This window comes from Solanum lycopersicum, chromosome 7 (assembly GCF_036512215.1).
Source record: "Solanum lycopersicum chromosome 7, SLM_r2.1".
NCBI lineage: Eukaryota > Viridiplantae > Streptophyta > Magnoliopsida > Solanales > Solanaceae > Solanum > Solanum lycopersicum.
Window position 1 is genome coordinate 49,864,524 of NC_090806.1, and position 24,451 is coordinate 49,888,974.

The 24,451-nt window shown below is 36.8% G+C and overlaps 1 long non-coding RNA gene across 1 annotated transcript; it reads left to right on the forward strand.

Annotated features, from left to right (window-relative positions):
• The first annotated feature begins 18,357 nt into the window (after positions 1–18,357).
• Positions 18,358–23,517, forward strand: LOC101267138 (uncharacterized). Its single transcript, XR_182956.5, has 2 exons — positions 18,358–19,039; positions 23,271–23,517. It is a non-coding gene; the product is annotated as an uncharacterized lncRNA (long non-coding RNA).
• Positions 23,518–24,451: the final 934 nt, after the last annotated feature.

The following is a 24,451-nucleotide window of genomic DNA, read 5'->3' on the forward strand; positions in this document are numbered from 1 at the left end:
CAGATCGTCAGTAAGTGGGGGCAACTCTTGAAGGGGCCCTCTGCGTAGAGCCAACTCATTGGCCTCATCTCTGATAAGGCCGACATCAACAGTGCCCAGAGGGGTCTTGAGCTGATCAACGTGCTATATAGGCACACCTGCGGATCTGCAGAGAGAAAAGATCATGCACGGGAAAGGTTAAGTAGTTGTGACCATAAAAGCCCTCTCGTGCATGACCGCCTGTAGAAGCCACGCAAAATCGACCTCGAACCCGGCTATCATCGCCATCAATACTGCTCGATCCCATGTAACAATATTATCAGCGGCTGTGGGGGAAAGGCAGTGGCGGACAATCAACCATAAAAACTTCGCTGTAAAAGTCAGGTTGGCCTTCTTGATGGCCCCCTTCGGCTCGGTCACACAGTCGGCATCCTCTTCATCAACTGAAAAGTGCAGGTCCATCCACCTCTTTGTGGTCTTTCTCAGCGATGGATCGCGCAGAAATTGTCCATCTTTAACAAGCCGGCATCGGTAGTCAAAATCGGCAGTGAGAGAGGTCTGAGTAGCATCAACACCCTCGCCGTATAGAAACCGGTGGATGGCAGGCAGGGAGATATCTACCTGAACGCCCCGTACTCAACCTGCTCCAGTGGGGCCTGTTTGGCGGGGGAAGCCCGCCTATCAATCTGTGATCGGAGAGTCGCTATGACGTCCCAACGAACGTGCTGTCCACTGCAGTCGATGTCTGGTGAAGATATTGTGGATCTCAGGCATCGTAGGGAGACTCCCTGTAAGGACCCACCGCTCCAATGTGAGTGTTAGAGTCATAACTCCTTTGTCATTCAGGAACTTTGCGTCGGAGTAGACTTTAAATAGCCCGTCGACACACCATCGGTTGGGCTGGTCAGTAGCCAGGGTGAGAGCATGAGCTGGTGAACCGGGTGTGGATTTAGAACTGTCAGCCTCATCAGACGAGGCTGACACTGCAGCGGTGGCGGGTGCGGAAACCTCAGCAGAGCCGGAGGCCTCCTCTGACCATGAAACTCCTAAAGAGCCAGACGCTCCTTCTTCATTGGTGGCTGACCCAGAAGGTGTGCCGGTCAGTGTGCACTCCTCATCAGACTGGGAGGCAGTGACTACGCCGGACGCCACCTTTTTGGGTGTGGCTCTGGCAGCACGTGCAGCACGGGAAGCACGGGAAGGGGTGGAAGTTCCTGATGGCACATACTCGGGTTCACGCTCATCATCAAAGCCAATGACCAGGCGAGCAGACGGGGTGACAGACTTCGATCGCCCGCATGCATAGACTCGATCTTGTTTAGGTGCCATAGTAGATAGTACCTGTAAAGGATCAATATTAGTACTAGAAGTAGCAAGAAAGACAAATAAATACAAAAAAAATTAAAATAAAATGACATTTCTATAGTAACTGTGAAGCACGACGGGCCAGGTGACGGCTCGTCGTGACTATGACGGACCGTCATGGGGTCTATCGTGTCTTACTTAGACTTTGTTTACATGGAGAACCCTGAAGGAAAGTTTCGGACAAGTATGACGGTATGTGCAGGACAGACCGTCATAGGTACGACGGTCCGTCATAGGTGTCTATCAGAGGACACATAGAAAAATGTAGAGAGACCCTTAGGAACAGGGTCTCTGACAACTAGAACGGTTGTGCAGGATGGACCATCGTAAAGAAGACGGTCCGTCACATGTGTCCGTTGGAGGACACTTAGAAAAAATGAGAGACCCTCAAGGATAGGGTCTCTGACAACCAGAACGGTTGTGCATGACAGACCGTCGTAAAGACGACGGTCCGTCACATATGTACATTGGAGGATACTTAGAAAAAGTGAGAGACCCTCAGGAATAGGGTCTCTGACAACCAGAACGGTTGTGCAGGATGGACCGTTGTGTGGATGACGGTCCGTCGCATATGTCTGTTTTAGAACACTTGCATAAAATTGGGCAGTGGGGTGTTAGGGCTTTTGGAACGGACCCTACGATGGTCCGTCGTGGGTATGACAGTTCGTCATCGGGGTCTCGTTCTGTAAATCAGTGACAGAACTGGGGGTACCCCATTCATCCCCTATGACCCAAATTGAATTGGTAGTGTTTGAACCTACATTTGTCTAACCCAAATACTTAGTAAACTAGCAATGCTAAAGCACCTATTTCTAGGATTGTAAACACGACAATTTTGAAGATTTTTAACCTAGGTTAGACAAAATTTTATATAAAAGAAATGAACATATCAGGAAGAACTAGGCTAATACTAATTAATAAACGAAAATACGAAAATGCAAGATAAATGAGAAGAAATTAGAGACATATACCTGAGAATTGGAGAAAAAAACAAGATGGAAAGGTACTTGGTGATCAAGAAGACACCCACAACAGCAACTCCAACTAGTAGATGATAACTTTTAGGACGTTACAGAATTTGGGGAAAATGATCGGTTGAAGAGGGAGATGATTTTGGAAGTCGAAAAGGGAGGGAAATAAGAGGAAGAGGGAAGGAATGGGGTGAAATGAAGGGTTGAGGTTTTTTATATGTTGACTTTTTTTAAAAACCCCCAGCTGGGTCGGGTCGGGTACGCCTCATTAATGACGCGATGAGTCCCCGACGACGGTCCGTATCATTTGTGACGGTCCGTCGTCGGTTCCGTCGCGTGTGCCCTAGTTTAAAAATAACCAAAAGACGTACCTGGTACGACGGATTCATGCGACGGTCCGTCACCGTTTACACGGTCCATCGTTGTATCCGTCAGTGACTGCTGCAAAGTAATTTTCTACAGAATTTCCTGGTGATGTGCCTGCAAATTCAAAACCCATTAGTAGAAAATTCTAGCATTACTAGAGAAAAAAAACTATAAGTATTGGGTTGCCTCCCAACAAGCGCCTGATTTAATGTCGCGGCACGACTGAGGACACTTGATTACTCAGACTTCATCAAGATGGTATGCCTCTATAACTTCATTCCCTGATGCATTATGCCCAAAATAGAGTTTTATTCGTTCTCCATTCACCTTAAACCACACTCCCTCCTTGGTTGTTAACTCAACTTCTCCATAAGGGAATACTTGGGTGATCATGTAAGGGCCAGTCTGTTTGGACTTGAGCTTGCCCGGAAGACAAGGCAACCCAAATCTGTCTTAAAGCACAAAATCCCCAACCATAAACTCTTGTTTTGCACTTTTCTGTTCATTCTCCTTCTTCAACTTTTCTTTGTGGGATATGACGGGTACCGATTGGAGCTCACCACTCTGCCTCATGGTCCTACACACGTTGAAGGTCGCTTCTTCATTGTTCAATCGAAATTTCACCTGCCCCTTTTCCGTATCAACTAAGGCGCTACCTGTAGCAAGGAATGGCCTCCCAAGAATAATAGGCACTTCAAAATCGACTTCACAATCAAGAATAACAAAATCTGCCAGAAATATGAACGACTCCACTTTTACTAGCACATCATGGAGTATCCCTAGAGGCCTTTTCACTGTTCGATCAGCCATAAATAGCCGCATCGCAGTGGGTTTTGGGTCACCCAAAACCAACTTCTTGTAAATCGAGAGGGGCATGAAATTTATGCTTGCCCCCAGATCACATAATGCTTTCGCAAAATGTAATGACCCGATTGTACAAGGGATAGTGAACGCACCCGGATCTTCTTTCTATTGTGCGAGAGATCTTGTAGCAATAGCACTAAAATGCCGCAGTCTATCATCATCCTTGAAAGTGATCGATCTTTTCTTTGTAACCTGATCTTTCATAAACTTGGCATAACCGGGCATTTGTTCAAGAGCTTCTACCAAAGGGACATTGATAGAAAGCTGCTTCAGCATTGTTATAAAATGCCGATATTTACCATCCTCCGTCTTTTCACTAATGTCTGAGGGAAGGGTGGTGGTGGTATAGGCATGGGAATAACCTTCATAGGGACTTCTGCATCTTTTACAGTGCTCTCTTTTGCTTCACCACTACCCTTTACCACCTTATCATCATCCTTTCTCACCTTTTCCTCATTAGATGGCATAGGTGGGTCAATGGTTTTCTTACCACCACGAGTAGTGATTGCCATACAGTGTGCATAAATTTTTTGGATTTTGGACAGTGTTGCTAGGAAGACTGCCTGGTTGCCGTGTGTTCACAGTCGCAGATAATTGGGCTATTTGCAACTCGATTTGCTTAATCGATATTGCATGTGTATCGACATTTTGCCCAATACCTGCTAAATCACACCTTAACTCTTTAATGTGCTCATCACTAGCATCGACCTCCTCATCATTTTGTGCAACATATCCTCAACTCGCGCCATACTATCTCCACCATCCCTAGGAGTAACTTCACGATTTTGAGGAAGGACATAGGGCCCATTCCTATCATTTTTGTTACCGTAGATACCCTGTTTAAGTTGTTGTCGCATTTGTAATTTTCTTCTCGGACATAATGACCCTCATGGTTGTAGTTACCATAGATCCGACTTTGGTTCCCTTGACCTTGGCGCCAATTATCCTGATTTGAGCCTTGGGCGCTCTGTCGGAAACCCTCCGTCTGCTCATTTACTGAATAGGAGTCCTCCACATAATATCGTTCATCATTAGGAGGTGGTGGTTTAGGCAAGTAGTTAACTGCATTTATCTTTTCTGCAACCCCAGTGATATGTTTTAGTACCAACCCAAGCTTAGTTCTCATCTGAGACATTTCTTCACAAATCTCATCTGTGGCTGGGTTGTGAGTGGACTGTATTGCGAAGGTATTTCTCCCGGTATCTGACTTCCTATTACTCCAAGCTTTATTATTTTGGGAGATTTTAACTAATTTTTCAGCAATGTCAGCATAAGGACACTCCCCATAAGATCCACCTGCTATAATGTCCAACACCGCTTTATTATTATCATCTTGTCCCTGATAGAAGTATTCCTTTAGTGACTCATCATCTATACAGTGATTTGGGATGCTTCTCAAGAACGAGGTGAATCTATCCTAAAAACTACTAACTGACTCTCCTGGTAGTTCCACAAAGTAGTTCACTCTGTCTTTGTGGTTTAGTTTCTTGGAGACCGGATAGTAGCGTGCTAAGAAAACATCCCTTAGTTGGTTCCAAGTGAAAATTGAGTTGTAAGGGATCTCAGTGAACTATATAGCAGCCTCTCTTGTCAGTGAGAGAGGATACACTCTAAGCCCTATTACATCCAAGTCCAAGTCAGGCCTTCCTACACAGCTTTTACACAATGCCGTTACCTTAGCTATATGGGCATCTGGATCCTTAGAAGGTAGCCTTGAAAACAAACCTCTGGCAGTGAGAATTTGAATCAGGCTACTAGTTACCACGAAGGTGTCTCCTGGTGGTAGAGGAGGCAAGACAAGTGGCCCATCAGAGTCTGCTGTGTTGTCATAGCCTCTGTAGTATGCTTGGGGCCGTGGAGCGGGATTTTGTCCCCTCTGTTGGTGTTCACCCGGAGCATCGGGTAACAACTGACCATGAACATCAACCGGAGATGGGATGTTCTGGTTTGGATCATCATCATTGATTCCCAAGTTTCTATTCATGTTGCATAGTGTACGCTCTAATTCATGATCGTAGGGAAATAAGGGTTCTCTTCCTCTCCGTGTATTTGGCATACCAAGAGGGTGGTTCTGCATGAATCAAAAACAATAAAACAAAGTAAAATCAAGAAAATATCAACTAAACTATAGTAATAAGTTTAACTTAATCTAAAAGCTACTTTCACCGGCAGCGGCGCCAAAATTTGATACGCTCAAACATACTTCTCAAATAAGAAGTAAAGCGGTCGTGTCAAATAAATAACCCAACTAGTGAGGTTGGGATCGTTCCCACGAGGAAAATAATTTATACTTAACTTCAATCTATTACTACTATTGTTCAGTCAATTACTTCCTTGGAAAGCAAAAACAATAAAAGGGGGGTTTCTATTTCTAAGTAAATGAAAATAACTAGCAAAATAAAAGGAGACAACTAACAACTTCGAATGTTGGAGTTTAATCAATTAATCAGAGTAACTAGGGTTTACGTGTTCCCCACAGGTTCATAACTTGATAAGTCTAACTATAACAATTTTTTCCTAGTATCTTGCATGCAAAGTGATAAGTTATGTATTTCTAAATACTTTGTCCGACATCTAGAAAATGTCACTCCACACCTTGGTCCGGCTACGTGTGTTGCTATCCTAACCGTTATCTTTACCTCATATTAAGCATCGTAATCGATATTTGACTAAGTTATTACCTCGTACCAATCAATACTAGCCTATTATATAGTATACTCTAAATCTATGTTGATAGTTCTTTTCCTATTATCTACTTCCTTGGTCCGGCAAGTAGCATTAAGAAGAGTTCTAACGTTGGCCATCCGTTAAAAATACTTCTATTCAAAAGAATTATCAATACATGCAAGACACTATTCTAGAATTATAATTTTAGTTAGGTTTTACCTCATTATTTGCCTATGGTTCCTACAACCCTAGTTATGGAGTTTAGTTACTCATAGTCATAATCACAATATTCAAATATATGATATAAGAATTCATGTACTTACTTCAATGAGAAAGAGTAAAATCCGAAAGTTCACTTGATTAATCAGCAAAAGTCACCAACAATCAATGATAAAAGTCACAAGATAATCAATAATCTCTCAAAGAGTCTAGAAAATAATCAAGAGTCTCACAATATTCAAAAGTCTAATAAATGGTCCAGAGTCTAACCTCAAAAATGAGGTTTTTCAAACTATTTATAGAAAATAAAAACCTAATTAAACAAGGACTCTATTTGCTTGAAATCTGTCAAAACGCGGGTGGGTCGACGGAAATCGCGACGGATCATCGTGGTCACGACGGACCATCATGGACTCCGTCGTCCCATACTTGTGCAATTTCTTCTGCTGCTCTCTTGATTACCCTCGACGGCAGGTATGACAGATATTTACGAGCACAATGGTCCATTGAGGGTCTCCGTTCCAAAACACTTGAACTCTTGGAATATGGGTACTGGGGCTACTTCTCTGATCTTCATGATAAACCTGCAGGATAGACCGTCACAGACACGACGGACCGTCATGGACTCCGTAACCCCACACTTGGTCAGACTTCCCCATCTTCCTTCAGCAGCTGCACTATGCTGCCACCTACGGACCGTCACAAGCTCCGTAGGTGGTCTCTTCTGCATTTCTTCACTCAAAAACCTCCGCATTCATCTTTTGACAGATTTCCTGCAAATAAGAAGAAACTTATATAAAAATTAGCTCAAAAAGGCTTTTGGACACACTAAACTTAAGGAAAAAGTCTTAATAATACCGTGAAACCACGGTATATCAGTACACGACGCTTACAACAATAAAACATAAGTACTATATCATACACTTTATAGTAAAGAGGTGACTTAGGAATTCTTGGAATCAAGGATTGCTTTCCTTGAACTTGGGAATCATCTATCAAGCTCTTCACGATTAAAGACATACTTTAAGCATCCATAACCTGCACTTTGTGTAAAAAATAGAGAAGAATGGAGTTAGTACAATAATGCACTTAAGTATGACAACCATGCAAAAATATGCATTAAAAGGAACATTTTCTTGAAATCATACTTCATGCCTTTTTTTTTTGAAAATGTTCATAAAACATTTATACAAATACATTTATAACATTTAAATACTATGCACATAAAGATAAGACCACATCATATAGACTCATACCATGCAAATCTTCATAACAAGTAGACAAATACTACAAAGTCATGCATAAGGACATAACCTTAATCATACACCTTAAAACACTTTCCTAGAACTCCCTAAGGAGCTACTTGTACAATGTCTAGGTGGGTACATTACTTCCACCTATCCTAAGTAACCTCCCTTATGTCATCCTAGTTAGGGTCTTATTCATTTACTTTCATCGTCCATTTTACTTTAGGGAAACTATAGCCTTAATCGACACTAAGACCATGGGTGTTAAACAAGGAATTTGGTGTTGTAGAGCCTTACACCAATGGAAGATGTTCTTACTTAGCCAAGGTAGAACATTAAAACATGCTAGCATACTAAGTGAATTCACTTGTTAGATCCTATGCGTCAAGTATAGTTTATGGAACTAAGGTATATACATAACCCTCTACATGCTCATTGGCATTGGAGCCTCATCTCATGAGAAAACATGGGTGAACTTTATTCAAAGGGAAGCCACCACCTCATGTGGAACCATAGGTTAATATTCCTCCAATGGAAGTCAAACCTTATGGTAACCCAATAGTGAATCTTCCTCCAGGGGAAGTCAACACCTCTCATTGTCAAGTTCACTCGATGCTAAGCTAAGTTACATTTATTGAAAAGCCTTTATTACTTTACTTCATAAAACATAGGCTTAGGATATTGATTCCTTATATGCTTATAGCATATTCAAGCACCTATGTAATTTTAGGGTACACATGATCACACCTTCTAAGGCCCCTCTATTGACTAGATGTTCATACATGTGTGTGTACTTGTATGTGAACAAGCCTTTGACATAACCCATAAATGTCACACATGTTCATATATCAATGCATAAGTCTATAGGTATGACCATATGAGAAATCCTTTCATATAAACACACCAAGATACTATGCTCATTCATGTTTCATCATATCATATATTTAACATCATAGCATATAAGTCATATTCATAACATGTTCATACAATCCTATGAATGTACTTGGAAGAACAGTCTAGGAACAATCCTATCAAGACACACATGTGCAATGCATAGACAAGGTACCATACCCTTGACCATACTAGTACACCTATCAAGTCATCCTAGTGAATGATACATCACACAACATCATAGAATGGTTAGCATAGCATAAGACTCATTTATTTAAGACTTACAACATTCTTACAGTAAGTTCTAGTCTTTATGCACCTATCTTAGATTTACTTCACATATAGAATCGTAGGACCTCATCATAAGCAGAAAGTACAAGTAAACCTAACATAACTATTTACATTCTGAAGACATTAGTAACACAATAAAGATCATATTTAGAATAGGAAACTAGGCATAAGCTTCACATAGGGTCAACACACATTCATAGTACAATTAGCCTCCAAGGCCATGATTACATCATATATATATATATATATATATATATATATATATATATATATATATATATATATATGGACAATAAAATAAACTCCGCCACCATAAGTGGACCGGACCATACAATGCCATACAAGGCTTCATCAACAATATTATAGAGAAGTAGAGGAGAAGAGTAGACCTTACCAATTCATCAACCCTTTTGATCAACATTAATTAATACACCTGTTTCATCAATAATACATGTATAGGGAATTAGCTAAATGTACTTTAATCATGAAATAAACCATGTACAAGTCGTTACAAGATCATAATACAACTATTGCAAAACATCACCATTATTCTAGAGAATAGATAAACATAGATCATCAACCAATTTAACTAGTCTTGAATAATCTACCAAAATTCATCAATAATGTACATGTAGGGAAGTACCTAAAGAAATCATAGCCTAAACGAGATCCTACTACAATTGCATTTAAGCACGAAAATACTGTAAGCATGCTTCACATTAGGAATTCATGGAAGATAAATTTACAAAGGTTAATCCTATTCAAACTATCATATATTGATCAAAATTTTATACCTTACATATAATTCATAATCAGATTACATCATAGGCAGTAGCTAACCATCACTTTAACATAATTGAATCTCACAATAAGCATGCTAGCATCATCAATCTATAGGCTAAACCATGTAGATCAATCCTTACCAAGATTCCTTTGATTTGATCACCAAGGGTTTATACCCACAATTAATCAATAACATCAATACAAGATAGTAGCTACAATTAACTTTACATAAGCAAATCCTATATACATGTACTATAGTCTCGGTGTTACAGTGATATCCATACTTTAACAATCAATAGAAATAGAGATCAAATATTCAATGCATCAATGTACATGTATCCAATATCACATAATTCACCATCAATATACATAATAAACAGTATACATAAGCAATTCAACATAAAAGAATCACAATTCAACCAATAACAATCCATGATCAATGCCCATGCAAGGGCTAAATCGAGTTTGGAAAGGGACATCGGTTCACAATGCAATTGGATTGAAGTTGATGCTAAAACTAATACATTATTATTAATTCATCATGATTAAGCATTTGAAAATGTTTCTAGAAAGAACCCATGACTAGATTGAAGAAGAGATTTGATCATGGATCTTCTTTGAAAACTTTGAAGAGGACTCTCCAGATGAAAGATTAACTAGAGATGAAGGATAACCATACATTAATATTGAATAAAACCTCTAAAAATTGATGAAGAATCCATAGGAATCCAAGAACCGAACTTCTCTTGAGATTCACTTTCAATGGAGGTTTCTAGAGAGGATTGGTTTTGCAGGGAAAATCTAATTTTTGTAGAATGAATTGGGAATGGGTGGATCATGTTTTTGATCCCTTAAATACACCCAAAAATAACCAAATAAACCTAGTAGGGTCAGGTTAGGACGTGGCATGAATTTCCCATTCACCCCTTTAATGAAATAGTGCGCAGGCAGCTTGACACAACCTGCACCAACGCCCACAATCGATGCCCAGTAGGTCCATTGAAGGACGTCTGTGGCTTCCGTCAATTGGGTCTTAGGCTGTCTTTTGGCTGATCCTTATACAGGCTAATTTTTCATGTCAAAAAATAGGGCGTCATTTGGTTCAGTCGATTGACACTGCCAAGGCAGTGTCTCGACAACCTTTGGGTCCTTCTTTGAGGGACTCTTGCGGGGCCCTTGGGGAGTCGTACCCGGGTGTCTCCAACGTAAATATTATCATTAACAATTCAAGGACATTGAACATCAGTTTCACCCAATGAAATTACATGCAACACGTCCAAACATGCTAGGCAATCAAGATACACACATGTATGTCTCAAGGGCTAATTTTTGAACATCTTGGACGTCTGACGTCCAAACCTCATGAAACTCTATACACTGATTATAAAACTCATTATTAATCATTTAAGGACCTCATAAGCTCATTACACACACATAAACACATAAAAAACATTAGGCCCCTTTGGTGACTAGTCGTCGAACGTCTTGGTCGTCCCTTGAAAATTTGACTTCCAAATGACTTCAAATCACCAAAGAATACTTTAAAACATTTAATTAAAATTTTAAAAAGCTTAAGGAACAATTTAGGCCTTAGACACCCTAACTCATTTTGGGGGTCATAAATAAACATACTTGTTAAAAAGGACCTCAGCTAAACATGGCTTATTGATAGGAGTATAACTCACTTGAAGCTCAAACATATGATTCATATGAATATGGGTGCATTACTCATAAACTGAACACTTAACATACTCTTGGGCTTCACTCAAGCCCCTCTGAGTCTCATGACTTACTTAAAACTCTCGCTAAGAGAAATTCATGAACATAGAACTGAATCTGCTTTTCAACCACCTTTAGTACTATGGGTAGTCAAATGAGTATAGGAAGAGCACGAGTCAAAATAGATCTCTATGACCTAGCTCTTTTACACAATTAAGATTATGAAAGAAGGAAAACTTTTTCTAAATTCCTATAGTAACTCATTCATAGAAGTGGGGCCCTCACAAACATAAATAAGAACCTATTGATACGAATTCATAGACACCCTAAAACACTTAAACTCTGTGCTCTGATACCAAGTTTGTCACACCCGGATGCTACACCTTAGATGTTGATAGCACTCGAAGACCATTGTTGTCCCTGAAGCGAACCCTCATCCTAACTGACTACAAGCGGAAGACTAACTTAAGCATGCAAAAACTTAAAATAGATTAAAAATCATGAAACTCAATTACAATGCTTTGACTCAAATGAAAACTTTGAATAATGAAATTAATATATTGAACTCGCCATAAATAGGCACCTTTATTCTTTAAAATATTTAGTAAAATAAATGATTAATACAAACTTCTTAACTAAATTGACTATCTATGTAGCCTATAACTGATAAACATAGGAGTCGGGACATGTCCCATGACCTCCTAAATAAACTGAAAAAAGGTAAATTAAGTCCTCCAGAAACAAGGAGGCTCACATGGTTAACTCGAACTCTGGATGTATCAATGAAGCTCCTGTTGATGATCCTGAATACCTGTGTGTTCATCACAAAAGATGCAGGCCAAATGGCTCAGAACGTGGAATGTACGAGCATGTAAGTGGAATTCTAAAGCACACTGTAAGCTTGATAGTTGAATTAAAGAAAAAATGCTCACCTCTTTTAAAATCAACTAAAATCAATAATACGATACTCAACTCAAAGATTAGATACTAAACTTCAACATATGATACTCAACGCAGTGAAGTACATATTAACTTAAGACTACTTAAGATACTCAACTCTTGATACTCAACTGGACTCATTTCAATATAAAGCAGTTCAAAACAAGTGCAATATAAAGAAATGCTGTTTAAAAACATAATGTTAACTCAAGATAATAATATCATAAAATACATATCATGCTCCATCTCAAAGTCTATTTGTGCAATGCATGAATGAAGTCCCATACCCCCATTCATACTAAGCAGAACCCCTTGAGGAACCATGTAACTAATAATGTGAGATTTTCTCTAACTTACAACCACAAGTATGAGCCTTAGTGGTGATACAACGTCTTGCCCACGCTGCCAGAACTATCCTGCACCTTGCGATCTATATAGGACCATACTTATCTTAGCAGATCCACTAGATTAACTTACTTGATCATCTAAAAAGTATGACTCGTCAATTCCCATGATGACTTCATGGTTTACATGGATACATGAGTTAATAGGAACTCTCATCCCCACACCAGTTCTCCATACTACTCCCAAAATATACTTTAGCTCATACTTTTAATAAAACTTCCTTCCTTTGGATTAAATAATATACTGAACACTTTAGGTTTTAAAAAAACTCCTTGTGCAATCAATGTTCCCCTTTTAGTTAAACACTCTTTTGGATCTCTTAGTTTCCTTTTAACTTAAAAGTGAATCATTTATAAACCTTTAGGGAATGCTTAGTTCCCTTATAACTTTTTAGAAATGAACTCAAGTCTTGCTCTTTAGTTAATTTGAAACTTATTTCTTAGGGAATACTTAATTCCTTTATAGCTTTTGAGAATGAACTCAACTCCTGGTCTTTACTTTACTTGAAACTTAACTCTTAGGGTATACTTATTTTCCTTATAGCTTTTGAGAATTTAACTCAACTCTTTACTCTTTCTTGACTTGAACTAAGTCTTTAGAACAAAGTGAACTTTTGTGAAAGACTTTAGAAAATTTTATGACTTTACTTTGAATTGCTTTTTAACTTTTAAACTTGAATCTTAACTTCCTTGAATTCAAGTATGTATTCAAGGTTCATGATCTTATATTTATGAATGATTTCATGATGTTCAATTTGTGGAGTCCATGCGGAATTTATAGGCATGAACGACTCGACTAGAAGGTATAAGTAACTAAATGTAAATCATGTATATGGATCTTCTCATTATCTTATTTACTTCTTTAAAACTTAGTTCAAATAAATAGTTGATCTCAAAAGATCAAACCTATGGCGAAAATCTGCAATTAAACTTAAGAACGTCTATGAACGCCTTCATCCTTTCATCTTTTCTCCTCTTTTCTCTTCTTTTCTCTTCTTTCCTCTTCTTGAACTACCAACTTAAAGTATGTGTTTATTAGGATTATAAAACTTAACCTTAAAGGATTAGACCCTTAAAATAGTACTAAAAATAAATTAAATATGATTGGGTAAGAAAAGGACTAAAATACCCTTCACTATTTTCGGCTAACTTTCCATAACTGGACAACCTAACTTCAAAAGGTTATATTTCACTCATTCGATGTGAAACTTAGATTGGAAATATAATTCAAAGATCTTTCCTATGGTATCTTATAGAATACCTAAATAATCTTGTGCTGGGAGTTACTGTTTCTTTCCCTATTACTTGGATTCTATTATTAAGCTTAATTACACTTTAATATACCGAAAACAACACAAAAATTACTCAATTTGATCTTAATAAATCATCAAAACTCCAACACAACAAGATTTAGAAAGAACTTCAAGAACACCTTTCAAGAACTCATCAAAAACTCTGATATTTAAGTTTAAGCATGAAATTTCACTAAAAAAATACATGATTGGCGTCTGGGTAAACTAATCCAACACTATGGCATCTTAAATACTTCTTAGGGATCAAACCCATGGTAATAATCCGCAACTAAACTTAAGAATGTTGATGAACACCTTCATCCTTTCATCTTTTCTCCTTTTTTCTCTTCTTGTCTCTTCTTGCCTCTTCTTGCCTCTTCTTGAACTATGAACTAAAACCCTAGGTGTTTATTAGGATTATAAAACTGAATGTAAAAGGATTATATCCTTAAGATATTACTAAAAATGAATTAAATCTAATTGGGTAAGGAAATGATAAAAGTACCCCTCACTATTTTCAGCTAACTTTTCTTAATTGGACAACCTAACTTCAAAAGGTCATATCTCACTCATCCAAACTTGATCATCTAACTCATCCTGTGCTGGGAGTTATGGTTGATTTAAGTTGACCTTGAAATCTTACTTAGCTTAATTTTCAAATTTTCAAATTTTGCTATTTCCAATTTAATCCGTTTTGGAACTCATGGTGTTAAGTCTAGTGAAATGACCTTGATACTAAGTAAATTTTTAGTCTTTGTTAAAATGTCATTCACTACGATGAACAGTTCGAGTCTTAGCTTGAAAAACATTTGTGGGGTGTTACATGAACTAAATTGGAAAACAAATTGAAAGAACCCTCCTCGAATGCGAGGAGGTTCACCACTGACCTTGGAGTGTTCAACTGAATCAACGACGCGCTGGATGCTGATCCTTGTTACCTACGTCTACATTATAATACGATGTATTCCAACTGGTATCAGTAAATTGAATGTATGTTTATGTGAGTTTGAATGCTAAAACAACATAAGCTTGAAAGATATTATGAAAGAAACACTTACATTGACTCTTTTTAACTCACAAATACTTAACTGAACTCATTTCATTATAAAACTTAAAACAAGTGCCATATAAAGAAAAAGCAAAATTGTTTAAACATGATGTCAACTCATAATCATAATCAAAGACATACCATGCTTCCTCACAAAGTATACTTGTGCAATGCATGAATGAAGTCCCATACCCCCATTAATACTAAGCAGAATCTCTTGAGGAACTATGCAATTACTGTTGTGGGAGTTTCTCTAACAGAAAATCATCACTTAAGATCTATAGTGATGATCTAACACCTTACCTCACGCTGCCAAGGACCATCCTATACCTTTTTGAGGGTATAAGAATTTAACTCACTAAGTGGATCCACTAGTCTATACGAAAATGATTCATCTAAAAAGTATGAACCTTTTCTACCCATGATAGGTACATGGTTTATGGAGATTTGAGTTAATATGAATATGCATCCCCGTATCGGTGCTCACTACTACTCTCAAAAATATACTTAGCTCATATGTTTTAAAAATAACTTCTTTATGTGATTTGAGATTAGTGCTAAAAAACATAGCTTATAAGTTTGTAAAAAAAAAACTCTTTCTTTGGTTTTGAGATAATTACTCAAACTACTCTCTTAAAAGAGGTAACTTCTCTTCAAAACTCTTTGTCAAAAACATATCAAATCATATTTTAATATGATCATTGATGACTCGGGAAGTCATACTGTATAAATATTGATGGTATATCTAGAAATCATGTTGTTTAAACATAGATGACATACTCAATTGTGATACTAATCATGTTCTAGAAACTCTTTCTCATAACTCATCTTTTTCTTAAAAGAAATAGTAATCAGACTGCTCAAATGTTTTTTTGGAATTTCAGTTTCCTCTTATTTAAATGTAAGAACATTTTAAACTTTTGGGAATACTTACTTCCCATACATTTATTTTGAAGAAAAGACTTCACTTTTGCTATAAATTGTACTCAATATTAAGTCTTAAAACGAAGTTAACACATTTGTAAAATACTTATGAAACTTGAAATAAATTTTTTCTACTGATCTTTACTCTTTACTCAACTTGATTTTTAAGTCGTAAAACAAAGTTAAAAGAATTTGCAAAAGACTCTAAGAACTTCCAAGACTTGGCTCTTAACATTCCTTGAATTTGAAATTATGAATTCAAGGTTGTAATTGCATGTTTCTGAATGATTTCTATATGTTTAGTCTTTTAGAGTAGTTAGAATCATTAGTAACTGTTAAAACACTTTAGAAAGGCTTAAACGAACTGAACTACAAAAACTGGATGAAAAACGCCGATCTGAGCTCATTCGGGGCGTGCCGCGCCAACCTCACTTGACTAAGCCTCCTTTATGGTGAATTGCTAGCGTGGCACCCCAGCCTTTCTGGCGCTATAGGGGCGCGTCACACTAACATGTTCCTTAGGCAAAAATCTCTTGAATTTTCCTCTCGTTTTCTGACCTTGATTCATTTTAATTCTATTCTTTTTCTGAAATTCACTTTAGATTAATGTACCCTCATCATATATACAAGGATCTAATCCAATGAAATCAAGAAAAAATACTTCTACATCGGGAAATTCCTAAATCTCAACTTATATTCAAGAACGAAAATAATTCAAGAACAACCAAGAAGAATATTCAAATTCTAATCATTTTAGTACTATTTCATGCTAAATCAAACATGCTTGGCACGTGGATGAAGGAAATCAACATTATGGAAGACTCACATAACTTTTTTGGGATCACCCCCGATGAAATTTACAAGTTACACTTCGACGATCTTGATGAATCTTGAACGCCCTTTTCCTTTCTCCTCTTTTGTCCTCTTTTTTTTTCTCGTCTCTCAAAAATCCTAACTTCTTTTGGTAAAATTGTAAACTAATCTAATTCATGTTATACCCCTAAATAATAACCAAAAATGTATTGAATTAGTTTGGTAAGGAAAAGAGCAAACTACCCTTCAAAAAAATGGATTAGCCAATTCGTTAACCGTCAACCCAGCTCCGAAAATGCATAATTCACTCATACAAACTCGAAATCGCGCAAACTCAATGGTGTTGCAATGATCATTCAAACCATATATGGAACTACACCTAACTTAGTCTGAGCTACTAGTTATAGTCGTTTGAAGTTGACTAAAACTCCCTTTTTCTAACTCAAGTAAATTTTAAGTTTTTTAATTTTTTCTAAAAATGACTATTTCGAGTTCTTAGATTCTTCCTAGATTATTTCAAATCACGAGATGTTACAAGCTGTTTTGCTCTCCTACTCTCATATTCCATCTCTAAGGTAAGCCTCTCCCATGATCTTATGTGAAATTCCAAATATTTTCTATTATCCTTTTTCAGAATATTAATGATATTTTGCACCATAATTTATTGGCTTTAAACGAAACAAATCAAAGAATTTCAAGAAAAGAATTCTCGGTCTTTCTTCATCAAGTTAGAATTCTTTGTCAAGATTTGAGGAGAGTTTAAGGTATGCAAGTTTATTATAGTGGTAAATCTTGTTCTTCCTCTACCTCCTCCGTTTCAGCTAGTAATATTAAGATTTTATCCCCCAAATCTATGGTTTTGAATTCTTTTTATTTTCAATTGTTGATCTTGACTCTATTATTGAAAGTAATATTATTCACATTATTGATGATCTTTGATTTGTATTCTTTCTTATTGTGCCTCACAGATCGTTCCTACATAAAATTTTGGCATAATATATAAACAAGATCCTTAACTTGCCTTCAGTGGACAATGCCTTCAATTTTGAAAGTTGACAAGCAGGTGTTGACACCATATTCTGACCCTCCCCGATATTAAATTTATTCACGAGCTTCTTAATTCCAAACGATTTAGCTTTATAAAAGTCAAACATTTTCGAGGTTACTTTGAGTGATTGTAGTCATTTCATAATATTTTAAGTAACAAATACTTCTTTATACAGCTTTATATTACTAGCATATTTTACAAATACATGAAAATCATAGCAAAGATATTGCTTATTTTTAGATGAATATTTTAATTTAGTTTAGTCATGATTATGACTTTGGATTAATTAGTTTGTACTTTAACTATTTCCATAATGAAGTTAGATATTTTATTTCGTTAAGATTAAGAAGCTTGATAGCTAATTATATTAATTCGTCTTACTTAATTTTTTTTAAAACTAAACTCGTTAATTAAACTCCATATTGGTTTAACTCTCAACTCTAATTGGTCTTAAAGGGGAATTCGTTAAGAATTTTTTTGTAATTGTAGGATCAACTATATATTTCCAATTCCTAATCCTTTTTATTATTATGATATGATCAAAGTGTTGGCCCATTTAGTCAGTCCAAAAACCTATACAGCAACCCATCGTTCCAATAACCTTTTCACTCTAAGATTTTCAATTTAGCTCAGGCCATTCCCAAATATCCTTGACCCGGAACACTCCAAAGCACAGAAACCCAACTGTTCCTTACTCTTCTTCACATTAACAAAATCTCCCATAACGACAACAACGACCAACGACGATCTATCAAAATACACGGAAAGCAGCAAAAGACATAAGTCAGTCCTTTGTCGTCTTTGGCCTGTCCATTCGCAGTAGCAAAAAGCAGATAAAGAAGTTGTGATTCCGTCCTTGTGTCTTTGAGATGGATCCACGTCTCTCCCCATGGACAGTGAATCCATCCGATCCATCAATTCGCCCTTTCCTCTTCCGGAATGAGTCCGGGTTTTGGATCCAAATTTGCCCCACCTTTCAAAAGAAATTGTGACATAATTCTTCCTCCATATGTATATCCTTTTCTCATTTCTTTGTAAGGGACGACAGATTATGGTGGGAGAAAAAATTAGTAAGAGATAAATTATTAGTTCATTTCGTTCTTAGATCGATATCTCTGTCCAAACTTCCGATTTGCTGTCTGTCTTTGATACTTGGCATGGTGGAGGCGTCGTCTTCTGTTCATCATACTGTTCGCTGCTCCAAAGAAGGTATACTACATCATTTTGTTTAGTTCCCTTTCATATTCTATTTATAGTTTGTTGTTTCTGTAGATGATAGATTTTTATACCTTCTATGCTTATTTAAATATAAATTCATCACTGCTAATATAGTTGTATTTTCTTGTGTTTGCTCGTTTTAGTGTAAGTTTCTAGTAATAGTTAGATTCTTTTGTTTTGATGATCTAATCTTTTCTCATTCATGAATGTGTATGTATATGTGGAAGAGTTGGTCCCCTGAATTTGTTGCTCTCACTTTTTTTAGTATAGTTGTGATTGATTCCAAAATGTCATATCGATCCTAATATGTTTTGCTCATTGTAAAAGCCGTAGTAATGCTTTATGTTAGACATCATGTTCTTCATTCTTACACCTCGAGTTGGATGAATGAGTCTAAGACGTCAAGATTTTGTTTTTTCTCTCGTGTCTAGTGCTTTCGTTCTACATATTTTGCTTTGGATTATTGAATTGGACTTGGAGTTTTGGTTCTTGTTTTGTGTATGTTCCCATCCCAAATTTTATCTTCCTTTTGTCTTGTTTTAGCCGTTGGCTTCTACCAATTTTCCCTCTAACTAACTTCCCTGTATCTGCTTACTGTGTTTAAGTTTTCTATTACACCTCTATTTTTAGTTCATGGGTTTGTTAATTTTCAGTAATGAAGCGTGGTTCTTGAGTCCTTGCAATTTATGTAATTGTATCAGTTGGTGTCTTCGATTTAGTTGTTGAAGTTCTTTTGCGAGGTAGTAGAAGTTTTTCTTGGAAAATAAAAATGGTATATATATATATATATATATATATATATATATATATATTTATCTTATATGTAGCATTTATAGTTGTCACATGCTTAGCTTCGATTTGATGCTCTTATAAGTGGAGGGACATTTTGGAGAGAGAGAGAGGGCCGAAAATTGGCCTTTGAGTAAAGTCCTGCTACACCCGTGTTCGAACCTAGGTGGAAGCAATGATTTAAATTATTTTTATTTAAATTGGTAAATTAACTTAATTAATTAATATTTATTATCCGATTTAATAAAAAGGAAAATCAGATTTTCTTTAAAGGGTTGAATGAGTCCTAGTTTGACTAAGTCCTTACCTAAGCCTAACTATCTTGCACGTTTCTCTCTCTCAGGTCAATACCTCACTTTCACGATCATTATCTCTTCTTTTTCACGTTTCTCTTCCAAGAAAAAATATTAAAGCATAAAATTACTAAATTTCTTCACACTTGAAGAACTTACATGAAAATATAAGAAAAACAAGCTAATCAAAAACGTTAGGCAAAAGGGAGGATTATTCCATCGATTTGGTGCTGAAGTTGAGGGGATTTAGACGTGATTTTTGGACTAGGTTTTCAGAAGCAAGTAAAGTTTTGAACTACATAAAAGGTATGTGTTTTCTTACTCTTGGTATCTTTCCCAAGAGACCCTTAGGACTCAAATGAATATACTCCAAAAACTAGGGTTGTTCCCCTTTACATGTTCCCTATATCTAGCTCCCGTCGATTTGTAGGTTGGGTATGTTTGCTGGTAGAAATTAGAGATGTAATGTGTTTTCGTGTTGATTATGCTCATGTATGTATGTTCGGAGTTATGTGAATTTAAGCATGTTGTTCGAAATTATGTGTTTATGTGTGTGCAATGTGTAGACGTGACATATACTCTTAGTTTGATGTTCGAAAATGACATGTTATGGTTGTATTCTTACATGCACAAACTTGTATAAATCTTGATGTTCATATGAAGTATAATGTGGCTGGTTTGAATGGAAATTATTAGCTTAATGAATCCACGAAAATGTACCTAAAGATGTACTAAATGAACCATGAATTACCCTAAAAACTAACATGTAAACATTCGTGAAAATGAGCTGAAAAACGTACAAAATTTCCAACATCTTGTTGATGAGTTTCAGCCAAGATAAGTGATGTAAAAAAATGTTGATTTGAGTGCAAACTATTTATAGAATGTGATCTTCAAAATGCACCTAAAGAACTCGTTAAAAGCTACTACAAAAGTGTACACATTTAACGTGAACGAGGTGAGAAAGTAGGCTGCAAAAATTTGATAAAAATTCCAGCACTTTGATGTTAGTTTTGGTCAAGCTAAGTCAATTAACATGTTATAAAAAATGAAGAAAAATAAGTGAGGTCACTGAGGATCGAACTCGTGACTTCATCATGTAAAAATTCAAAACAATAATGTACGTTAAAGGAATGTGGTAAGGGGGATTTGAACCCGTGACTTTGACCGAAAATGTAATTCTAAAAATAAGAAATGAGAGGAGTGGGATTCGAACCCACAACCTCTCAGCCAGACTTAAGGAATTAAAAAGAAAATAAAGGTGGAGGCGTGTGGGAATCGAACCCACGGCCTCTAGGCTGATTAAGGGAACTAAAGAAAAAAAATAAAGTGATGCCGTGGAGATTCCATCCCACAACCTCACGATCAACTCGAAAAAGTCAAGGAAAATAAACTAAAAGAAATAAGGTTGTTGGGGATCAATCCCACAACATATCGATCCCTAATGAACGAAAAGGAAAAAGAAATAAAAAATAAGGAAAAGTAAATGTTGGCACTGGGCTCGATCTCGGGTCCCCTACCGAAGTGAGGTTAAGTAAAAAATAATTTAAAAGACAAGTGTTAACCAAGGGATTCGAAACCAGGTTCTTTTGCCCAAATTCCGTATTGATACATAAGTCATACGTGAATAAATGTTCAAAAATAATGTTGCCTACATAGATCAAAATTGAGATCTTCGCACACTTACAAGATGCATAAGTCTTGTACCACACAATCTTAGGAAGATATGGATCACTTAAATGAACTATGAGTGAAGCGTCACGACTTTTATGTATAGACCATAAATCTAGCATACGTTTAAAGTAAGTGAACTTAAGATGTATGTAACGAAATGATACAACCCTAGAAGGGTCAAGTAAGAGTGTGAGACACACTAAATGGCCTAGTGCATTGGCATATGATGAAATGAACATTCACGTAAAGAGGTGAGTAATTATGAAAAGCAAATGTGCTAAAGTTAATGAATGAGGTGACAAAATGATAAGAGGCTAATGTGAAAGATGAGAGCAATCTAAAATAAGCCTAAGTAAATGTTAACAAAACGTACTCACCTATGAGAGTGTAAAGTTAATAAAAAGACCAGTCTCTATGAACACTCTAATGAAAGTATTGAAGTTAATGCATACTTTATACTAATGATGAGATGATAAATCATCTAATGAGCTATGATGTCCTCATACTAAAATCCAGCTTCCATGATGTATGAGTTGAATGTAATAGAACTTTATACTGAGCAGCGATAGGCTAGCTATGAGCAATGATGCCTTCCTTCAGAAAGGGCGGAGGTTCACGTAACTCTCATGAGATGAGAATGTTAGGCATGCCGGGTATGGGTCTCTTTATATCTCCTAGTCTTTGAACCTATACTACCAATATAGGGATCTAGCTGGGTTCAATCCCCTATATACGCTAGCATTTTTGGGTTCACTTTGGCCGGTGATTCCACCTCTTTTTGGTGTGGGGCAGACACTGGAATTCATAATGCTCACATGATCTATGTCGGTTAAAGTTAAAGTTCCCAATCAATGAATGAGGCTACCCTCAAGTGATGTACATAATGAAATGAATGATACCAAAGGTGTTAGGATAGGATAATCAAGAGGTGATCTTGACTTAAGTAATGACACTAGGTCATTCTTGATCATTGCAAAGGGAAGAACCCGATGAAAGTCTTAAACTACATCCTAGGTATAGCTGGTGTTTACACTAGCTTATGAATTTATGAAGTGAAATACATATGAATGAATGAAGAAGACTCTGTGTTTGATAAAGAAGTCTCCCTAGTTTACGTCCCATATGTTGAGCCCTCATTATTGGGAAGTTTTGATGTCAAGTCCATGATTCCAAAGGTTCATGGCATATGCACGAATTATATGAAAGATGTTATGTGTTATATGCAATATGATATGTGTTATGTGTAAGATGTTATGTGTTGTGTGCAATATGATACGTATTATGATGCATGTTACTCTCATGGCATGACTTTCCTAATCCAATTTGGCAAGTCCACTGACTTGACCTTCCACAAATCATGTTGTTAGGAAAGAGCTATTCTTACTGATGCATGTCCTTGGTATATGCTTGCATATACCAATACTTAGTACAAGTATGTACTAATCCCATACAATATCTAATTTTAGGTGCAGGCACTGGTGGACGCTAGAGCTTACGGTACAACATTACAGTTATCCAAACGTGGAGCTTATATCCGGACTTGGTAGGCCCTCATGCTATCGAGGATGTCTACCGTTATTATCTAGCTTAGATGTAGGCTTTAGCTAGTGGAGCATGTTTCACTAGTGTTTCATTTCCCATTTCATTTCAGACTTTTTATTGGTGTCGTTTTGGCAAGGACACATTTAATGCAATTATGAACTGCTTCTTTCATTTGATTATCACAATATTAGATAGTTGATTTGTGAACGCCTTTGATGTAACTATAATATGTTTCGCATGAAATAAGAAAAAAAAAGTTCAAAATTTTCCCTAAAATTAACCTAGATGAAGTAAGTATGACGTATGTATGCTTGCCTGCGACCTCTGAGAAGTCAACGACGTCGGAGTCATCTGCGGTCTATATTTCGGTCGTGACCCCAGGAAGGTTTACATGGAAAATATCCACAAACTCATGCACTATCAAAACAAATTCAATTAAAAGGAATTGAACTATCATTTCTAAGATGAGTCTAAAAGACTAAACTTCAGTTACTTACCAAGATCTTAGCATGAATAATAGATAATCCAAATTGGGAAGGGAATATAGTCACCCTCCACACCAACGGATCTATCCTTGGCTTAGCAAAGGTCAAAGTCTTAGCATTGCAATTTAAGATAGCAAAATTTAGAGAAAACTATGTCATACCCAAAATTTTATCAAAGTCAACTATTTCTAAAATAATCAAACTTGCAGAAGTGCACCCTAGAAGTTAGGGCACCCTTAAGTCGCCACACAACGGACTCGACCTCTCGGAGGTTGTATATATATGGACAATAAAATAAACTCCGCCAACATAAGTGGACCGGACCACACGTGTTCGACATTCCAGGTAACTCAGGAAGCTCAACATATAAAAAAGTTGATACAACATTATATTGCTTCTTTCATGAAAGTTGAAGATAAGATTGAAAACGTTCGGAGACATTGAGGAAAAAAAAGTATTGGAGAAGTAGCTTGCTTGACTTCGGTTCTTTGGTGGAGGTAGGTTATGGTTATGCTATTTGATAGTAAACTCTTAATAGTGACTGATATGCATTGAATGATATTGTGGAGTTTTCTATGTACTTGATTGTGTGATTGTGTGGCTTGGTCATGTATTTTTTT